The 20,392-nt window shown below is 38.1% G+C and overlaps 1 long non-coding RNA gene across 1 annotated transcript; it reads left to right on the top strand.

Moving 5' to 3' along the window:
• Positions 1-11,993: 11,993 nt before the first annotated feature.
• Positions 11,994-17,066, top strand: LOC129284106 (uncharacterized). The gene is made up of 2 exons (XR_010293186.1): positions 11,994-12,205; positions 13,912-17,066. It is a non-coding gene; the product is annotated as an uncharacterized LOC129284106 (long non-coding RNA).
• The last annotated feature ends 3,326 nt before the right edge of the window (positions 17,067-20,392 follow it).

The following is a 20,392-nucleotide window of genomic DNA, read 5'->3' as shown; positions in this document are numbered from 1 at the left end:
CATGCACCTGTCAAGGACGTCTTGCAGTTAGCCATGAATGCGTTGCATATTTCAACAATCAAATAGAAGTACATTTTTACCTAAAGAAGGGAAATTCTAAGCTTTTTTGTAAACGTAAACAGGATATGTATATATCACTGAACTATTGATGCGAGGGCGAAGCGCGAGCGTAAAAAAAAGAGATTTAGACTAAAACGGGACACATCATTCATGTTTTGTAAATAATGAAAAGGATGAGTAATTTGGGATCTTTCTAGATTAATAACATGAATAATGCGAGCGCGGATCCAGGGCGAAGTTCCCGGGTCCCTCTAGGAGTGGGGAAAATAAAAAAAGGGAAAAGAGAGGAGAAAAAAAGGAGGAAAAGAGGAGGAAGACAAATGAAAAAAATAAGGTGAGAAGAAGACTTGGAAAATACAAAAAAAATAAGAATCTTTCATATCACTATATGAATTTTTCGCTCGCACTTGCATGTTTGATATCGAGATACAAATAATCCTCAATGGGCTGATATGGAGCTTAAAATATCACGTTGCTTGATTTACAAATTGATTTTTTTAATGTGCAGCCGTAGTCCGTTTATGGTCTGATCGAGTATCAATGCAGCTCGCGCTACGCGCTCGCATTATTTGTCAAGTACCCAATCTCTAGTCTTCGTATTTACAATAAATTCTCAAAATATTCTTATTCAGGTCTGATTGTCAAAACATATCAGCTCTGATTGTCAAAACATATCAGCTAGCGCTGCGCGCTCACATTTCGATTGGTTAGTTATTTATCTCTATAACAAACTATTTAAAATCCCTTTTCATGACAATTTATTTAAAAAAAATCGGTTCGTGATTTGCGCTCGCATTAATTGTTAAAGATATATCAACCAATGCCTTCTATTCATAAATAGAAAAATACTTAGAATATCCAGTTTTCAGAAATTGATATTAACAAATTTCTCGCTCTTATTGGGCTTATTAGAGTAGTAAATAAGATAATAACAATAACATTTCATGAATTGCTAATAACTATATTGTCTTTTTTTATAATTGAAAGAATTTTCATCTCGCGCTTGGGGACACTTAATAGGTAGATAATTTCTATTTTCATATGACAAAATGTCCTTAGAATGTTCCCGTCCTAGGTCAGAATAATTTCCGAAAAATATCCGCTCGAGCTTCGCGCTTGAATCATTTATTGAGTGCGATCCACATCCAGTCAGTTTCATTTTCAGTGTTTGAAATAGTTTTCAGATTAGAATTCTGCTCGCACTTCCCGCTCGTATTACGTAGGAAGATGCCTAATTACCCATCTTCACGCCTTACAAAACATGAACTAGTGTCCCGTTTTTAGCTCTAAATCTTAATTTTCCCCATCGCGCTTATCGCTCGTATTGTCTAGTTATATACCTATTCAGTTCAGGATTAATGCTTAGAATGTCAATTTTCTTGTTGGAATGTCAAAAAATGTTCAGCCCGCACTTCGCGCTCGCATTATTCCATTCTTGAAATAGGCCATCATAATTATATAGGCCTATGTATCGTCTTCATGGCTACTACAATCAGAACAGGTCCCTTGTTTATAAGGCCAGAATATATATGAAAAAAAAATCTGCTTGTGCTTCGTATTTGCAGTATAGTTATTAGTTAGATGTTTTATTTTCAGGACAAAATATGACATTTACGAAAAATTTTAACTCGCGCATCACTCGCACTATATTGACTAGTACGTATAGGATTATACATTTCAGGGGTCGCGGAAGCGAGGGGGGGGGGCTCCAGCCCCTGCTTTTTTCCATAACCGTGTTCAAAAAAGTAAAAATGACCATTTGATTGTGATTTTTTGCATGGTCACCCCCCCCCCCAAAAAAAAAAAACATTTGACTCAGCCCCCCCTCACTTTGAAAACCATTCTGCGGCCCCTGCATTTATGTTGTTTTATAAGAATAAAGCTGACTGTTAGGTCTACACCTTCAAAGAAAGAAACAAACAAAAATCAACTCAGAGCGGTCGATCGTGGAAAATAATGGGTGAAAAATTCCCCCCCCCCCCCATATTCGTGATATTGGCCGCGAAATTGATCTGCCTCATGTTAGCTCGTTCCATTCTTATTTCCTGTTTCCCTTGCCTCATTTGTTCTTTCTTTTCCTTTACTTGTTATCCTCTTTTTTTTACCTTTCCCTTTCTTCTTTTCTCCCTTTTCCCACTTCCAAATTAATTTCCCTTCCCCAATGCATGCGCTGAAATATGACGTGAAAGACATGAACACATCGTACACGCAAAACTGTGTATGAACAGAATGCATAGAGTTGGATAAAGCGTGAGAGAATGCAGGCCGAAGCGCCGAGCTGAGCGAGCGTGACCAATGTCCATCGCATCGCATCGCAGCATGCAGTATAATGTATCTCGCAGTTTCAAGAACCATGAACCAATCTTGTCGCACGTGGAAATTTGTAGCCAAAATTTTGACAGACTCATCTCTAATACGTTTTCATGAACGTCAAAATAAACTACTGTAACATGTGAACTACAGGTTGGAGGGACAGCATAAGGGGTAAGTTAGTCCACATTTTTTAAAATAATTATCTAACCCATCTAACAAAAATTCAACGGTTTCCTGTGCTCCTCGCCGAACTCGCTGGGGGAGAAACTCGACGGAGGCCATGCTAAAACTAAGGAACAATGATCGACGAGCGACGTACACGGAATTAGCAGACTACGCTCGCAGGGATATTTCGGTTTGCTAAAAGTGGAACGGCTAGTGGGCGCTATATAAGTGCGCATAAATTCAGCGAACTGTCTTTGAAATTCAGCCGAGGAGAATGATTTTATTTCTCGGAGTTTATTTAAAATTTAATATTTCCAAGAAGAAATTCTGTCAATTTCGCATTGAATCATCATCAGCAATCGTTATTCAATAGGAAAGATCCATTCAACTGGAATTTTTGTATCCTTTACCAACACTATCCACGAGCTTTAACCTAGGCTCTTATACTGTGGTGTGTATGATACTAGCATGGATCTCAGGAAACCTATTGATTTGAGGTCCAAAGGTCAAGGTCACAGTGACATATTTTCATCTTACCATTCTGCAGTCCTTGTAAACGCGATAACTTCAGTTTAACTTTAATAACCTAGGCTCATATAATTTGGTGTGTATGATACTAGCATGGATCTCAGGAAGTCTATTGATTTTGAGGTCAAAGGTCAAGGTCACAGTGACAAATTTTCATCTCATACCCTTCTGCAGTCCTTGTAAATGCGATAACTTCAGTTTAACTTAACCTAGGCTCATATAATTTGCTGTGTATGATTCTAGCATGAATCCCAGAAAGCCTATTGATTTTGAGGTCAAAAGGTCAAGGTCACAGTGTCATTTTCATCTTACCATTCTGCAGTCCTTGTAAATGCGATAACTTCAGTTGAACTTAACCTAGGCTCATATAATTTGCTGTGTATGATACAAGCATAGATCCCAGCAATTCTATTGATTTTAAGGTCAGAAGGTCAAAGGTGAAGTCGCCACCTTCCACTTTTCTTGCTTGACCAATAACTTCATTTTCCACGTTACAGGCGGGCGTATTATGTGCTTGCCTTAGGGACACTCTTGTTGTAATATCCCTTACTGAAAATTTGTTGCTATTTGATTGGTCGAGAGCCCTTCACATGTCGAATCATAATTTCACCAGAAAAATGAAATTCATCGGTGATCAGAATAGATCGTGACGTCAGAGTAGAATAGTTCTTTACTATTTTGCGTCTGACTGAAAACCACGCAATCACTCGGTCACAGCGTACGACGGACTGCTTGCACCGGGCAAGTCTAGTGATGCAATGGCGCAGAAGCTTATCAGGAGTCCGCTTAGCACAGCGCAATCAACACAGGTAAAAATGCAATGATCGCTGAATCACACACTCTCCGATAAGTAAATGTCAATATGAAATCGCGTCTTGCTTGTTTATAATTAAACTGTATGCTGAAAATAATAATATTAATGATGATGATCGAATGATTCGGGCTGCTTGATTTTAGTTCTGCAGGATCAGTTAACAACCGGTAAGTTGTTATTAGAATTATTAGAAGATCGACCTCATTACTGCCGACGCGTAACACCAAACCACAAGTGATGCTTGCATGGGAGCCGGTGGTAGCCGTGCGCAGTCTATTCAGGAACTGGCTAGCCGATGATGAGCCAATTTTGCTTAAATTAGAGCTAAGCCGATCTACATTTTGTCCAGATCATGGAGATGGGTCAATTAGGACTAGATTACCAAAAATTTATGTTCAAACTTTAATATGGAAGAGATATAAAATAAATATACCGGGCATTTCTTTCGAAAGTGTAGTGGAAATATTTTATCCTTGGTTGGTCCGGCAATGTTACTATTTTCCCTCGGGCGAACCTGGGATAAAAATATTTCCACAATTAATACTTTCTCAAACCCATTATATTCATATAATATGCAAACTTTGTGTAGATCCTAGAAAAAGCTGCAAGACATTCTGGCTTGCAATCTGAATTGTAGAAAGTTGATAAAATGATGGCAAAATCGGGAGAAAAATTGCGTTACTTTAAAAATTATTAGTTGCCCGATTCGGGCCACCAAGACCTAGCATTTTTCAATAATGGTTCCCTGAGGTAATGTCGAGCCTTGGTTTATGGAACATATAGTTCATGAAATGTGGACATAAGGGTAATAAAATACAAGTCTCAGGTCACATGATCAATGTCAGATTTCATTTAGGGTCAATGAACGTAGTATATTATTATATGAATTGCGTTTTTTGCAAAAATTATTTGATGGTTGTTTTCAAAGTCAACTTTGCTGCTATATTGAATCGTGTAATGCAGACGAGACTGCCAGAGGCGCTCCACTTGTTCCAATTCTTTCGCTCTTGATTATTTTTTTGTGACGGTACTCCACTTAATTTTAAAGGTCAAGAGAAATAACAACAAATGAGAATCATGTAGTAAACACACATAGATTAGGTCTATGAGTTTATTTTCAGCAAAGTCATGACATTAGTTCTCGGAGGCTGAGGGGGGGGGGGGGGCTGAGGAGGCTTTTTTGCATGGTCAGCCCCCCCCCCCCCCCCACTTTCAAAACCGTTCTGCGGCCCCTGGTTCTTATTGCCATCATAGACATGGATCTGCAAATTTTTACTCGGTTTCACTAGTAGTTTCACTCACACTACCATTGGAGCTTTAAAACTAAGTCACTGCTAATCGTGATGACAAAAATCAGCAATTTTACTATGATGACTCATATCATTTGGGAACGATCATGAAGTTTGCTCATAATGGAGCATGCGCACATGGCAAAATAATGGGTTTCCCCAGCCTTCGTCATCGGCAAATTGCGCAATGTCAAACAAGTCAACACATGCACATAGTGTATTTTAGAGCGTAAGATGGCAGCCCCCATAGCCGAACGAGTTACCTGGCGATAAGTTATTGGTAAATTGGCACTGATTTTACAAGTTTCCACTGTTTTTTCTACTGGTTTGACATTGTACGAGAGATAATTGACCAATAATGGTTATTTATCCCAAATTTACTGTCATTTTATTTTTTTTATTTCAAACAATCACTTGCCTGATCGGGCAAGTGAATTTCAGAAATGCTAGCCCGTACGTCAATTTCACTTGCCCTGGGCAAGTGGGTTTGTCGCGCCCTAGTTTTAGCAACTTCACAACCTGCGGAACCATACTTTTGAGGGTGTTTCCTTTGAGACACCCAATAACCTTGTGTATCGACTGGACTTGTGCATCCTCATAGACATTCTCCAGCATTAGCAACTGAGCATTGAGTCTAGAATATTGTCCAGGTCATCTCCAAAGAATGCAGTCACTCTTTTTAAATCCATTTTAGGGATGTCCGCATCGTTGATACTGCTCATGATCAGCCGCTCAATTGACTGTATAATGGGCGATGTCTTGTCAACAATTCGGTCTTTTAACTTGTTTACCGCTACATCTAACGCCATGTTAATTTGCTGACAGCAAAAATCTTTTGGTGTCTCAAATCTGTGTGAATCAGATTCCTACAGCCTTCGAGGTGCCCTAGATTGATGTAGGAGGCATGGTCCATCTGCATTGCACTTGGTCACTAGCTGCTCATCATCGCTGAATATTCCTGCGAATTGGTCATCTCTTTAAAGGGCCTTGATCTCTTACCGCAAATCCAACCATCTCCATGACTTCACTAACAGACACACTCTCATGTTGTAGCCCTTTGCTTAGCCTGTCTGTAAGTAACCTTAAACAAGCAATGAGCAACCATCAACTGAAATAACAATCAAAGGAGGCCATTCTTCAACACTGCTTCATGAGAATACACACCAACATCTGTTCTGTTGTGCTAACATAGATCTGTTGTTTTGTCAGCCAATAGTACCATGCTCTTTGATCTCCCTGATTACATTCCTGAGAATACTGTGTGTCATCTCCTTAACAATCTCATGTTGTGTTGAGTTCTAACTGGTTTTCCTTTTCACCAGTCTGCTAGTTCTTTTTAGTCCTCAGATTGAAGCTTGTGAAGCTGGTGAAGATTTGACTCAGTATCACAGAGAGGCACTCCCTGATGTTCCAAGTAGCCGATATATGAAATAATCTTTATCAAAACACAGAGTTGCTGAACCATCTCTTGTCCTTGATGCTAGCGAAGCATGCTTGCAGCATTTGTTATCTCCTTCATTGACTGAAACTGATAACTAGCATGACAATGGGATGAGCTGTTTTAGTGTTTCTTGAAGCAATCTATAGCCCTTTTCCAGTTCAAAAGCCGTTGTCAGTGACTTCCTCTTGTGACTTTGGTAGTTGGGAGCATATGTTGCTGGGTGGCAAAAATAACATCCTTTTCATCATGATACTCCATCCATAGAAATGTCTCATTCCACTTGGGAAGGAATCTCCTATTCTTTGTGGTCGAAAATGCTGACTGCCATGGTATGTAGTGGGTTGCTTTGGCTCTAGTCGTACCTGTTTATTTCGGTCATGGACTCAGGAGTTGGCGATGAACTAGATTTGTCATAAGTTTCTTCTAGTTCAAGTGCACGTTTCAAGATGTCGCTGTATGAGTAGAAGGTCTAAAAAAATGTTGAAGTTGGTGTTTGCAATTTTGCACCTGAAAGAATGTTGACATCTTGGGTTTCGGCATTAGCTTTCGATATATTATTTGCAATTGTTGTCAGTAGAAGTAGGGTGCAGAAGTAGGCTTGAAGAAAGCAGTGAATTTCTTCATGTTGGACTTTATAAAGAAATAAAACAACAACAATATATATCGATGAATGATGTGATATTGATAAAATTTGATGAACGTTGAATATTCTATACAATTCTATCAGTTTAATCCCTATGTTTAAAACATAAATGTCAGCTTGGCAGGGCTGAACATTTTGAAAAAAAAAATATGAGGGGTAGTTATGGGGTTACCCTTTGCAAACTTTTATAGCACTTACATGTATGTAATTTGTCCTTCTGTCCTGTATGACGAAAAGTTTTCCTGAGAATGAATAAATACTTCTCTTCAAAATTTAGCATGTCACTCACATGATTCTATGCTTCTAGACCGTTTCTGTTATAGTGAATGTTGCTACATCTTACTTAGCCGTGTGCATAGATCTATTAAAAGTGCTGAGGAACAGTGTTGGCTTGTGCAAGCTAGCTAGACTACTCAGAGAAAGGATTACTTGTATGTCAATTTACTTGTTTATGAATGGAGATTTATTTGTGAGAATTTTAAACCAATCCAACTCATTTTAGCTGAAAGTGAAATAAGGATGAAATTATAAACAAAAAATAAAAGAAAAATGAGCTGTATGATAGCATTCTCACCCTATTATCATTCATAGCTTTCTTCAATGACTATTTTCCCCTCACACTTTTTTTTAAAACTGATTATTTTTTTGCTACTTCACCTTATACACTTTTGCATTCTCCCCTTCTGCACTTTTACCAAGTTCATTTAAGTCATACTCTATTTTACACATCATAAGAAGTATTATAATCTTAAGTTTGCGATGACGATTTACTTGGGATCAGGAATCAGGATTATTCATCTTTAAACCTATTTATTGTGAACTATGTATATTTATGAAGTAATAAGATATTGTTATATTGAGTTGTGAACATTTGAAGTCGTATACAGCCTACTAGTTCACAAAATCTTTTGGTTCCAACTTTAATAAAGGTCAATGAACTTCAGCCATGTGAGGGGATTTTGTTGAATAACCATCATAACTCTAAAAGTGTATGGATCTATTTCACAAAACTTGGACATGAGAGTAATAAAGTATCACTGAACATTTCATGTGAGTTTCAGGTCACATGACCAAAGTCAAAGGTCATTTGAGGTCAATGAACTTGGTAATTATTAGATTGCTGTCATAACTTTCAAAGTTTATAGATTTAGTTTATAAAATGTAGATATAGGGGTAGTCAAGTATCACTGACAAGTCTTAGGTCCAGTGGCGTAGCTACGGGGGGGGGGGGGGATTTGGTGTGCTCCCCCAGGTGCCCCCCTGAAAAAATTGGCAGAGCAAAAAAAAAAAGAAAAAAGGGAGAAAGAAGAAAAGAAAAAAGGAAAAGAAGAAAGACAGAAGAAAAAATGAAGAGGAAAATAAGAGGAGGAAGACGAGTGAATGAAACAATGTGAAGGGAAGACTTGCAATAAAAAAAACAAATCTTTCATGTTGCTATATAAAACTTTTGCTTGCGCTTCGCGCCAGAATTGCCTGTTCGATGAGATTCATATCTTGCTCAATAGGCTGATATGGAGCAAGTCTTGAAGTTTATATACAAAATATATTTTAGCTTTTATGCTCGGACATCGAGCTTTCATCAACAAATTTAAGTGGCACTCTAGCTGTAAAATGTCCCTTTTATAGTCTACATATCAGCATTTTTAAGCTCACGCTGCGTGGTCAAATTGTTTGATTTGCCAAGTTCCTATTGTCTACGTGTATTCCATAATGTTCCATTAAACAAATGTATTCAGACTGCCCAGATTCTAGGTCTAAATCTAAAACATGCGCGATAGCCTGCATGTTCTTTATATTAAATGTACTTAAATTATCCAGTTTCACATCAGAATATCAATTATTGTCTGCTCACGCTTCAGGATCGCATTATTAATGATACCCAATTAACTATATCCTATTTATGATTTACAAAATATGAATAGTGTCCCGCTTTTAGGTCTAAAATCTCAATTTTCTTCCTCTCGCGCTTCGGGCTCACATCAATTGTTTAGTTACATACCTATCCCATTTATTAATACAAAAAGTGCTTAGAATGACAATTTTTTAGGTCGGAATGTCAAAAAAATTTGCTCGCGCTTCGCGCTCGCATTATTGAAATATATACCGTCTTCGTGGGTAACTGTAAACAGTCCTTAACAGGTCCCTTTTCGATAATGCTAGAACAGTTAATAAAAATTTCTGCTCGCGCTTGGCGTTCGCAGTAACCATCTAGTTTAGTTACATATGAATCTTGTTCAGGATGAAAATGAATGAATGAATGAATTTTAAGTTATGTTATAAAACGAAGAAGTGACTGATAGGGGGAAATATAGGTGAAGATAATTTTGGGCCCCGTACCCTATTGGCGAAAGTCAGATCCGCCTTTGTGACACATACACAACGGAAAAAATGGTGCTCCCCCTGAAAAAGCAAGGACCCCCCAGTGCCCCCCCCCCCCAGGAAAAAAATCCTAGCTACGCCACTGCTTAGGTCGCATGATCAAGGTCAAATGTCATTTATTGTCAATGAACATAGTATTGTATCATTATATGAATGGTGTTTTTTGTGAATAATTTATAGTAGTTTTTAAAGTCAGCACTGCTGCTATACTGAATCGCGTGATGCAGGTGAGACTGCCTGAGGCGCTCCACTTGTTTTACATAGGCTTTGCACCATTTTGCCACATTTGGGGCTCCAAAAGGCACGATATCTTATAGTCAACCTATATACGGATAAGGGTGGGGTACATTTGACAGGCTCTTGCGGGACTGTTTTAAGGTTCCCAAACGTAATTGCATGCAACATGCATAGCAATGCCTCCTCTAACTTTTCCAAGAGGTTTCATTGACATTAAAGTTGCTTTAACAAAGAGAAAACGCCTTGTGCCCTAAGTAATACACACCGTTCCATCGCTATGCACATTACATTCATCTCTGCTTGTCACACCGACAAAGGCATTTATTTATATTTATTTATTTATAAGTCTTTTTTTTAGTAGGGTGGCTCCATCAGTAATTGGTATACTGTTGTCCTTGGAGGCCAGACCGATTTGGTCTATTATACTCTCTTGAAAGGAATGCCAGCGATCTCATTGTAGTCAGTATCATTAGTGTGACTAGGACACGGAGGTTGCTTTTTAGTGTCATTTTATTATCGAGTAATACATTTGAAGTATTTTCCCTTTATCTAAGCAAATGAAGACATTAATACTGTCATGAAGCATATCAATATTCTAGTTAATATATCCTTTTTCGTGTTGAATGCTGATATTTTGTTGATGTTTATGATAAAACAGAAAGATATCAATGCACATGCAAATTCTTGACCAAAAATATGAACATTTTGGCATAAATTCTCATTTTTTTCAAGAAGTATTAATCGTACTGTCCAGAAAACGATTGCAATCGATTTTACTATATGTATTTTGTAATAATTTTTTATAGTTGGAGGTAGGAAAATGTTCCCCAGACTAATTTATAGGGCATGAAAATACCAAAACCAGCTCTTTATGTGTTATACTTTTAGAGATAAGAATCAGATAAGGCCATTTGAATTTGCGATGTCGCGCTAATTAGTCCAAAGTTCGTTAGCCTTTATCTCACTAATTAAGGGGTCATTAGCGAAAATATTTGAGTCCCTATTGGTTCCCAAAGTTTAAAAAACATCTGAGAGATGACGGCAAATTCTTTGATGATTTGACATGGAATGACCCAGCTAGGCTACTGTTGTCAGTACTCGCATTTTTTTTTTTTTTTTACATGAACTCCTTTTTTTGCACAATTTTGTTCTGACGTACACTTACAAAATGTTGCATAATTTCTGAATTGCATACCTGGGGGTTGCAAATTTGGTCTCAAAATTGCACAAGACTGGAAATGAAAAGTCAGTGCACAGTATGGCGCCAGCTTTTTGTGTTACAGATTTATGGCGAAAAATGTTGAGAGGGGCTGATTAATTTTATGGGGGTCAAATGTACATTGTAAAAATTGCCGAGACATCTTTTTTTTTAGGGGGGGGGGGACAAGACGTTGATTAACAAGATTATGGTATTCCACACTGTCTAAATCATGACCTTTGTACAGGAAACTACCCGCAATATCCATGTTATCTCTACTAGCCGGGGGGCGGGGGCACTCACATATATTGGTGGTAAGGGGACGTGCCGCTTTGATGACCCTCTTTTTCAGACCTAATTTTCAGTTCTCTAGATATTTCAAATCAGTGGCGGACCGTGACCCGGAGGAGACAATGATTGGAGTGGCACTGTATTGTTTGTGAACAATGCTGTACTCCTCCAATGCTTTGTCTGCTCCGGGTCAAGGGCCGCCACTGCTCCGAATGACAAAGGTTCAGTTCAGAAGCCGCCCAGCCCCGCTCGCAAGACCCCCCTTACGAGACATCTCAGTTCCGCGGCCCTGCCAAAATTGTCAAGCGCGAGTGCCACATGCAAAAGATGCACGCACGGCTTCGCAACTCCCTCCATATAACTAGTAGCCGCTTCATGCATGGTTAGCGCATGCACTGTGCTAGCGTGCACCGTACCTACAGTGCCGCGATCCCGTTCTGTAGACCCTGTTTTTCACACCCCGCGGTATATACATGTATTTAGTTCCCAAGATCCCGTATTTTACGCTTGTAGTCAGTTCCTTAGACCCTCATTTCAGAGTTTTCGTGAGGCGCACCCCCATCAAAAATAATATGATTGCTCTCCCCCCTCCTGGCTACTAGCTCTTTGATTATCTGTGTTTCTCTTTCATTTCTAGGTATGAAGACCCAATGGCATTGGAAGCAGGTGCTGAAGGTATGGATGTCATCAAGTCGATCATCAAACATGCAAGGTTTCTTCTTAAACCTTTTGGGTTGATTTGGCTAGAGACAGACACCAGGCACCATCACATGATACAGGAATGGCTTAGAGATTACCCAGCTTTCTCTGTTCAGTTTAACAACAGTTTCTTGGACTTTACAGACAGGTATCATGAAACTAAAAATGTTTTGGAAGGGTCCTTTAAATTTGGAAAAATAACAAGGTCTTAAATTTTACTAAACAGCACATTCTCATGAAATATTAGAAGTAAGCATGTGAATTTTGGGCAAAATTTATATTTTAAATTGATCAGGTTGAATGTCATTGCATTTTTGTTTCGCCTATGGGTGAAGGCAAACCTTCCGGACAGATGGCGTCAGTCTATCCATTGTCTGCCATCCGTCCGTCCATCACAAATGGAAAAGTTTACTTGCAAGACTCTTGTATGGTACATAACTAGGCAAGTGCTGGTCCAATAGCAACCAAACTTTGATGGTACCTAGATGCACTAGGGTTACCATCATGTTTAATAGGTGATATCGTAGATCCCATGGTGAGGTCAAATGTCATTTGAGGTCATATTATAGAGTACCTATATGACTTTTTTATGACATATAACTTGACAACTTTTAGTCAAATGCCAACTAAGCTTGCAGGGTTGTAATGAGTCACTAGATTTTGGTTCTAGTCAATTCGTTTTAGGGTTCAAGTTAAGTTGAAGCAGTAAAGTTCCTGTACAAATTTCAATGCAAAAGAGTTATGGATATTTGATTGAAAATCTGCAAAGTTTTGGATGGATGCACCAGGGATAACATGTGGTGCTGTTGGATTTTACACAGGGTAGTCAAAGGTAATTTGTGGCCAAATGTGTAGGGTTTTTGCAATACCCTATTATGGCAATTAACTTTGCAACCATGGCTCCTCATCCAACTAAATGTTGGTGAAAGATGCATTTGGGGAACTTTCATATTATACTGGTATTGAAAGTAACATGGCAAGGTCAAAGGTCATTTAATTTAAAGTTTACCTGTGAGACTCTTATGACTCTAATCTGGACAGCTGCCAGTTTAATAGCAACCAAACTGGGGTGATATGATACACTATGAGTACATTTATGTATGATTAGCTGGTGATAGAACTTTTCCTGTGTCAGCTTCAAAATATTGAAATAGTTTGCCACTTATAATAAGACAGTCTTCTCACTAGCAATGTTCAGGAAGGCATTAAAAACCCATCTCTTTTGTAGTTTTAGCATTGTATAATATTCAATTGATCACTTTCATTATAAGCGCTTTGTGCCTTATGGGAAAAGTGCAGTATTAGTAAAAATGATAATAATAATAATAATTAATAGGAGTAACATCATATTGCAGTGCTGTCTGAGATCACATGATGAGATCAAAGGTCATTTGAGGTCATGTTTTATAGTTTACTTTCAAGACACTCTTCTAACTTGTGACTTTGCACATATGTTGCTGCAATGGCAAACAATCTTTGGTGATAGATGCACTTGGGACATATTCATGTTAGTTAAGGTGCCTTTAGATGTTACATGGTGAAATCAAAAGTCATTTCAGGTCAAACATTAAAGTTTACCTGGAAGACTCATGACAGATAAATTTGCAACTCCCTTTCAACTAAACTTGGGATTTAACTTTTAGATGAACTTGGGAAACCTGTGTGTAATGCTGCCATTAATCTACCTATTGCCTTGTTCTGAGATAAACCTAGATCTGTGTTTAAACCCTGTTTTTAAAAAAAAAACATATTCAGGGTTGGTTATTTTAGCTGTGACACAGGAATGGAGTATTAACTGATATAGATTTCCTAATTTAATTTCTTATGTTTTTATTGTGTTTTGATTATTTATAGAGCAAGATTTTGTCAACTAGAGTATTCTCCATGACAAGCATTACATTACTCAACATTTCAGAAGACATGGTTCGGCATTAAAAGTATGGCTCCTTGAAACGTACAGATGTCATTGAGAGACCGATGTCCTTTCATAAGTCCTGGAGATAAGGGATTCTCACCTTGACCAAGTGAAATCTGAAAGTCAAGCATTGATGAGAGACCCGTTCTTTGGACCAGACTGACAAATATTTGCTGAATGGTCGGACTGATCAGTGGACTTTGGAAGATATTTTCAACAGTCAAGCAAGGAAAAGTTCAGGAGAATTTAAAGGCTGTTTAAAGTAATTGATTTTCAATAGATTTGTCATCAAACATAGTCTTTGTGTATTTAGAGCGGCGATGGAGGTGGCGTCAACATCAAATCTTAACTGAAGGTTAAGTTTTTGAAATGGCATTGACAGTATAACTTAGAAAGTACATGGACCTAGTTCATGAAACTTGGCTATAAGGTCAATCAAGTATTACTGAACATCCTGCCTAAGTTTCATGTCACATGATCAAGGTCAAAGGTCATGTAGGGTCAATGAACTTAGACCATGTTGGGGGAATCAACATCAAAATCTTAACCTAAGGTTAAGTTTTTGAAATGACAGCATAACTTAGAAAGTATATGGACTTAGTTCATGAAACTTGGCCATAAGGTCAATCAAGTATTACTGAACATCCTGCCTAAGTTTCATGTCACATGACCAAGGTCAAGGTTCATTAAGGGTCAATGAACTTAGACCATGTTGGGGGAATCAACATCAAAATCTTAACCTAAGGTTAAGTTTTTGAAATGTCATCATAACTTAGAAAATATATTCATGAAACTTTGACATAAGGTTAATCAAGTATTACTGAACATCCTGCATGAGTTTCACGTCACCTGACCAAGGTCAACGGTCATTTAGGGTCAATGAACTTTGGCCAAATTGGGGGTATTTGTTGAATTACCATCATAACTTTGAAAGTATATTGGTCTAGTTCATAAAACTTGGACATAAGAGTAATCAAGTATCACTGAACATCCTGTGTGCATTTTAGGTCACATGACCAAGATCAAAGGTCAATGGATATTGGCCATGTTGGGGGTATTTGTTGAATTACCATCATAACTCTGTAAGTATATTGGTCTAGTTCATAAAACTTGGACATAAGAGACGTCAAGTATCGCTGAACATCTCATGCGAATTTCAGGTCACATGACCAAAGTCAAAGGTCATTTAAGGTCATTGAACTTTGGCCATTTTAGAGGTAATTATTAGATTGCTGTCATAACTTTCAAAGTTTACAGATATAGTGTATAAAATGTGGATAATGGGGTAATCAAGTATCACTGACAAGTTTTAGGTCACATGATCAAGGTCCAATGTCAATGAACGCAGTATTGTATCATTATATGAATGGTGTTTTTTGTGAATAATTATTTAAATGGTGTTTTTCAAAGTCAGCACTGCTGCTATATTGAATCGCGTGATGCAGGTGAGACCGCTAGAGGCATTCCACTTGTTAGAGTATTTGTTCCTCCTTTTTGCTATGAATACACCAATACTTTTTTGTATGATTTTTTACTCTTTTTTTTTAGATTTCTGATCATGAAGTATTTATTATACACAGCACGTGTCACTAGCGCCAGTCCGACAGTCCCAGACCAGAAAAAATCACTGTCGGGCCAGTAACTTGTTGCATGAAAAGAACAAGTAAATAATTCTCGCCTATGAGCACATGTTTAAAAGGGTGACAGAGATGCCAACCGTAACGTTTTTGCCGTATTTGTTACGTTTTTTCACCCAAAATACGGCGTTACTTTTTTTCTTTGTAAGATACGTTTTCTTAAAATTTCGATCGTGAACAATATGCATTGTGTGTAGCTAGCTGGGTGTTTAAGGCGAGTGTGCATTACGATAGGTAGTGCGGTAATAAATTACGCATTTCTACTAATGCATAAATCCCTAATGTGGCAGCCTTGTGTGTTGCTGCCCGAGTTGTGCTTTTATCAAGGCTTTCCGATTAAATTTTCGATATCGTGGCCAATCAATGCGAGCGTCAAGTTCCGAACACACGCACATCTACAAGCGCAAAGCAGCGACACAAATCGCGATATATAGCGACTGGTGCATACGTCTGTAAGGATGATGACGTTATCCAAGATGGCAACTTACGTTGACCAACGAAAGGATCGAAGATGACTATGTTTCGATCATCATTTGAAAGGAATTAGAGGTAACTGCGGTCTGAGGTACGATATTTCTGAATTTATATATTTTCTCGTAAGTTTGAATGTACTTTCTTTTTTATAATGTGACATTTTATGTACAAAAAAACAATCCGAAAATCGGGTTTCCGCCGAATGTTAGATCTTACGTTAATGCTAATACGTTGGCTATACGTACGGACGGGCCGACAACTCTTCATTCTATGTATGGGTGAGTGGAGCCAACGCAGTTCAGCGGAACAACCAAAATACAGAGACTGAAGCTTTTGGTCTAGTGTGATTGATGCACGATCGTTGTCGATTTGTTGTCTTGATTTGTCGGGTCTCGATTAATCATGGCGTCAACTTCGTCCTCTAAGTCTAAATCACAACGGAAACAGATGTTTAGAGAGGAATACTCGACTCGGTGGCCTTGTATTATCCGTTCCAAACTGCATGAATTTACCGCACGGTGCACTGTCTGTCAATGTGATTTCACTATTTCACACGGAGGAGCGAATGACATTACTGCCTGCCCAGGGGCGGAAATCTCTCCCAAAAGGTAGGGGGGACACAGGGGCGGATCCAGCCTTCGCCAATAGGGGGGCGGAAATTTGTTTCAGCCATATTTTCCCCTATCGGCAGCTCGAAGATGATTTGTGTTTGTTTCTTTGAAGGGGTAGTTCTCATTAGTCTCTTCTTCGCTTTATTCATATATAATATCATAATCCTTATTTATATGATGCGAAGCGCGAGCTAATTTTTTGGAAATTTTATTTATTTTTTTCTAAAATTTGAACATTCTGGGCAATGTTTGTTATCCTGAAAAAAAATCCTGAAAAAAATGTGTATGCAACTTAATAATTACTACGAATGCAAAGCGCGAGCAGAAATGAACTGATGGAAAAGATACCTGTTAAAGACTGCGTGCAGTTAGCATTTAACAATCAAATAATGCAAGCGCGAAGTGCGAGCTGATTTATTTTTGATATTTTCACCGAAAGAATGGAAATTGTAAGCACTTTTTGTAACTCAAGCAGAATAGGTATATAAGTAGACAATTGATGGGAAAATTTTGAGATTTAGTCCTATAATATTTACTGAACGAGACACTCTATTCATGTTATGTAAATCATGAAAAGGATGAGTATTAATAATGCGAGCGAGCGCAAAGCGTGAGCAGAAAATTTTTATATACATTTGGAACTGGTACCTAAATAAAGAATGGAAAATTTTAATCAATTTTTGTAATCGTGAACAGAATAGCTATATAATTCAACAATTGATGCGAGCGCAAAGCGCGAGCAGAAAAAAAAAATCGAGATTTAGACCTAAAAATGGGCCACTCTGTTCATGTTTTGTAAACAGCCATAGGCTGATCGAGGGCTTTTTACCGTGTTTAAATACAATAAACCAATCAAAATCAATATTTGTAAATCATGAAAAGGATGAGTAATAGGGGGTCTTCCTACATTAATAATGCGAGCACAAAGCGCGAGCAGAAAATTTTTGATATTGTGATCTGAAACTGGATAATGATTTAAATAGAAAACAAGTTGAGTATTTGAATAAACATGCGCGCTCGTGTTTCATATTTAGACCTAGAATCTAGGCATTCTAAATACATCTTTAATCATGAAAATCATGAAACTTTGATATTCCGATCTGAAAAAAGAGTCAATTACAGCTTTATATTTCAAGCACTTTGTAGGAAAATTGTAAGGTGGATACGGATGTCATGAAAATGATGACTATCTTCCTATTGCTCTTGCTAAGTGCAAGATGAAACAAAAGGTACAATTTTATTATTAAATTAATATCATATTTATTAATGCCTAATGAGGGCGCAAAATCTGATGATATTATGGCATAAAAACTGGACATTTCACTTTTGTAATTATGAATAGGATGCATCAGTTAATATATTTTCAACCATTAATGCGAGCGCAAATCGCGAGCTAAAAGGGGATTTTAAGTAGTTTGTTGTATAATCAATATTGAAACATACATAACTCACCAATCAAAATGCCAGCGTGCAGCGCTAGCTGATACATCTTGACAATCAGACCTGAAAAGGGATATTTTGAAAACTTTATGGAATACACGAAAATAATAGGTACCTGATAAATCAAAATTTGCGAGCACGCAGCGCAAGCAGCAAATGTTGATAAAATTATTCAGACCATAAAACTGACATTTTTACAAAGCACTTATTAAAAATCAATTTGTAAATCACACAAAATAATGAAAGTTCGATCCCCGAGGTGAAATATGTTTTGTATATTGACTTCCAAACTTGATATTTGAGCTCCATATTGAACAAGATATGTAAATCACCTAACAGGCAATGCGAGCGCAAAGCGCAAGCGAAAATTTTATGTAGTGGCACGAAAGATTATTTTTATTTTCCCCTCATCTTATTTTATGCACTCGTCGTCCTCTTCTTTTTCTCCTCTCTTTTCCCTCCTTTTTGTCTCGCCCACCAGAGGTGAAGGCATAACTCCACAACCGTCAGTCGTTTTTCAACCAAACTTGGATGGTAGATGGACTTGGAGGACCTGCATGTTATGCTGCAGTCTGAGGTCACATGGTAAGGTCAAAGGTCATTTTCAGGTCAACGTTAAAGTTTACATGCAAGACTCTTATGACACCTAACTCCGCAACCGTATGTCGCTTTTCAACCAAACTTGGATGGTAGATGGACTTGGGGGACCTGCATGTTATGCTGCAGTCGGAGGTCACATGATAAGGTCAAAGGTCATTTTCAGGTCAACGTTAAAGTTTACATGCAAGACTCTCTTATGACACCTAACTCCACAACCGTAAGTCGCTTTTCAACCAAACTTGGATGGTAGATGGACTTGGGGGACCTGCATGTTATGCTGCAGTCGGAGGTCACATGATAAGGTCAAAGGTCATTTTCAGGTCAACGTTAAAGTTTACATGCAAGACTCTCTTATGACACCTAACTCCGCAACCGTAAGTCACTTTTCAACAAAACTCGGATGGTAGATGTACTTAGGCGACCTGCATGTTATGGTGCAGTCGGAGGTCACATGGTAAGGTCAAAGGTCATTTTCAGGTCAACATTAAAGTTTACGTCCAAGGCTCTGATGACAAGTGTTATTCCATCCCAGTCATTTCACAATGAAGTTTCAATATAATTCTCATGCGTGCCCTTGCAAATCACGATATTTCTGGTTATTTTCATAAGTGGGCGAGACACAAAATTGCTTTTGCCTTGTTTCCTTTTTCCTTCTTTCTTTCCCTTTTTTTTTTGCTCCGCCAATAGGGGGGGGGGCCTCGGCCCCCCTGAATCTGCCTATGGGGACAAGGGGCGGGAAAATTTGACAAATCTCGTCCCAACTCGTCCCAAAATACATGTTTTATTTCGATTTAGAATGATGTATTTCTTACCATCATAAAAGACAAAAAAAAAGACATTTGATATTGTGTCCCCCCTACTGTTTTGAGTACCCCTGTCCCCCCTGGGATTTCCGCCCATGTGCCTGCCCATATCAAACGGAAGAAACACCTCGACCTCGCACAAAGTCGTGAAACTAATCAAAACATTGGACATTTCTTCAGAAGAGGGGATTACTCGACGATCAGAGCTGAAACATTGATGGCTAAAGGTGGTATGATTGATAAATCCTGACCATTTTTCTACACTTTACATTCGACAGTGCGTGCTGTAAGGTTCTATGGTTAGATATTTGTTTTTATTGCATCTTTTTAAGACATATAAATTTTATTCGCTTGTGCCAGTTTCATTTTTTTTTCTGGTTTGATTTATGTGTTTTGTTAGAAATGGAATCATCTTACAAGAAAATGCACCATGCAGTATTCTGAACCCCAAAGTTGAAAAATCTCCTTACTGTGGGAGAGGGACACCCCCTCTCCCCGGCTTGGTCGTTTCGCTGCGTTATATTTTACAAAATACTTTTTTTTAAATCAAAATACTGTTTTTTTCCTCTCAGAATACTGTTTTTGCTTTTTGGAGGTTGGCATCTCTGGGGTGAATTATCAAGTTTTCAAGTAAAGTAATTTCACATGTTTTTTCACCAATCTCACTACAACAGGCTGGCGATTGTTGCGCCAAATTTTTAAAAATACTCTATTTTTGTCAATTTTTTTTTCCTTCAAACAATACTTTTTTGGTTGTAGAAGGTTGGCAGGTCTGCTGAACATCCTTCCTGCGTTTCAAGTCACATGACCAAGATCAAAGGTCATTAAGGGTCAATGTACTTTGACCAAGTTGGG

This window comes from Lytechinus pictus, chromosome 3, assembly GCF_037042905.1.
Source record: "Lytechinus pictus isolate F3 Inbred chromosome 3, Lp3.0, whole genome shotgun sequence".
NCBI lineage: Eukaryota > Metazoa > Echinodermata > Echinoidea > Temnopleuroida > Toxopneustidae > Lytechinus > Lytechinus pictus.
Note: the sequence above shows the minus strand (reverse complement) of the source record. Positions and strands in the feature narration are given on the sequence as shown.